The sequence below is a fragment of the Saccostrea cucullata genome, unplaced genomic scaffold (genome assembly GCF_032062105.1).
Source record: "Saccostrea cucullata isolate Sc308-1 unplaced genomic scaffold, CSIRO_AGI_Scuc_v1 ctg22286, whole genome shotgun sequence".
Lineage (NCBI taxonomy): Eukaryota > Metazoa > Mollusca > Bivalvia > Ostreida > Ostreidae > Saccostrea > Saccostrea cuccullata.
Window position 1 is genome coordinate 1 of NW_026934949.1, and position 2,606 is coordinate 2,606.

The window sequence follows — 2,606 nt, forward strand, 5'->3', positions numbered from 1 at the left end:
TATTTTGGAAGTTTAGTCCCTTGTAATTAATTTAACTTATACGTTTGAAAAATTCTCCAAGTCTTCGATTGTGTAAAAATTATAACTAAATTCATTGTTCTATCATAATTTTGAGAGGCAGAAAAGAAGATATTTTCAAACGCCACCATTCCGCCAAAAATATAGTCCCTGCTAGTTTTCAAACGCAGTTTACCATTTCTCTATTTCAAGTTGTACAATTGTGATGAGCAAAGAAAAATATGGTCTTTTAAATCTCTTACACCTAAATATATATAATACATATAAGCAAATATACTTTGAATGTTTCATCTAGTCTGGAACCAGAGAAGAATCCTATACCTTTATATGTAGGCGTCGGAACCGGGAGGGGAGCTTATCCCCCTTTCTTTTTGCAAAGATAGACATTATACATAAAGGCACTGAAAATTGGGGTTTACCTTTTTCTGTTGGTTTAGCCCTCCCTCCCCATTTTCCATTACCACCCCCCCCCCCACACACACACACAAACACACTTTCAATTTGCTTCAGACGTCCATAGTAATTAAAATTTTACCGAATCAACTGGGGAAAATAAACTCAAGCTTAAAGCTTGCTACAGTTTAATATTTTGTAATAAATGCATGTTATATGGCTAACATGATATTTAAAGTGATATACAAATACAAATACAAATACTTTATTGGCACAAACACAATTACAATAATTGGCAAAGGCCCACTGAACATCATTAAATAATGTTTACATATTTTTCAGGAATTGTCAAGTAATTGACTTCTAAATTCAAAACAGTCTCTGATAAACTTAACAGTAACTTTCAAGACTTTTTGTATATTACTGTTTACATATAATTGTAACATATATTTCTCATTGCTAAAATTATTATTTTTCTTTGTTATGTTATAAATATTACTAAAGAATGTGTTTCTTAGCTTAGAGTAAGAATTACATTGAAAAAGAAAATGCATTTCATCCTCAATCACACCAGTATTACAAACATTACAATATCTTTCATTTCTTGATGTGGAAATATATCTACCACTTTCTATTGCAAGTTTATGTGCGCTTAGTCTAATTCTACTAAGAGAGGATCTCTCAGATCTTTTTTTGAGTAAATCAACATAAGGACTTCTTTTTCCCGAGTATTATACTTTCTTGAAGAAATCAAGTTTTTCTGAACTAAAGATTTTTGACGTTTGCTCCTGAGTGCACTTATCAATAATGCTTTGTTTAATGTTTGGTAAAAGGTGTTGGATGGAACCTGTATATTTTGTAATGTTTGAGAATCCAAAATTATCTAGAATAGAAAATAATTTCTTAGTCCAAGAATTACAGTTACTTGTGGATTGGTAAAGTTTAAAGGCCAAAGAATCAGAAGTTTTCAGATGATTCCAATATTTGATACTGGAGAGGGAAATTTTGGACCAAAGTGGTAGTCTTTTAAGTTCTGCTAAACAACCACCATTGGATGTTTTGCAGTGCACTCCAAGGATGTCTTTAATAAATTTTAAGTGAAAATTTTCAATATTTGAAATATCTTTGGATGAGAGATCCACTCCCCATATTTCACTACAATAGAGAAGAACTGGAAGTACAATAGCATCAAAGAGTTTTTCTAAAAGTTTACATGGGTTATCAAATCCAATAATTCTTTTCATTTTAAAACATGCTTTTCTAGCCTTTTCAATAAGCACAGCTGTTGCTAAATTAAACTTCCTATTACATTTCATCATAATACCTAAATAACAGTATCTTGGTACAATTTGTATTGCATTACCATTAAAACTAAATTCATTTCCTTGAGGCTTGCCATTTGAGTTAAATATCATAACTTTAGATTTATCTACATTAACTTGAAGTTTCCAATTTGAGCAATAAATTTTTGCTTATTTATATTGATGGATTGAATGATTGATTGAAAGAAAGCTAGCCACAGATTGATCTATCGATCACTGAAACTCTTAAGTTATATAATTTCCTACTTTATGGAATGAAAGTATTCTGGTGCTCTTACATAAATCTGGTAACAAACTTGATCCCTGTAATTATACAGTGTAGAGGTATATCTATTACATCAAACTTGGGAAAACTTTTCAATAGGATTATTCATTTCAGATTGCTAGATTTTATTAAGGACACATCACTTATTAGTGAAAATCAAATTGGTTTTAAAGAGAAAAGCAGAACATCAGATCATATTTTTACAATTAAGAATATAACCGATTATTATAAAAACAGAAAGCTAAAGGTTTATGCGGCTTTCATTGATCTCCGTAAAGCCTTTGACACTATATGGAGGGTTGGACTTTATTATAAACTTCTGAAATCCAATATCAGGGGCGTAGCAACAGGGGGGTAGGGGGGCCTGTCCCCCCCCCCCCACTTTTTTTACCAACATTATTTTAACTATTGAAAATGTCTATTGAAAGGGTGGTCCCCCCCTCCACTTTTATCTACAAGCTAATGATATGAAGACTAAAAATATTTGGCGTTGGAAAAACTTTGTCTTTACCAACCCCCACCCACCCCACCCCCACGAAATAGGATTTTCGAGTTTGGGCGACTATCTTTTTTTTTTTTGCTTGACAACTTTTTCAAGTAAGTCAAAA

General features: G+C 31.9%; 1 pseudogene; it reads right to left on the bottom strand.

The window, feature by feature from the left end:
* Nucleotides 1–749: 749 nt before the first annotated feature.
* LOC134241587 (uncharacterized) lies at nt 750–1,850 on the bottom strand (annotated as a pseudogene).
* Nucleotides 1,851–2,606: the final 756 nt, after the last annotated feature.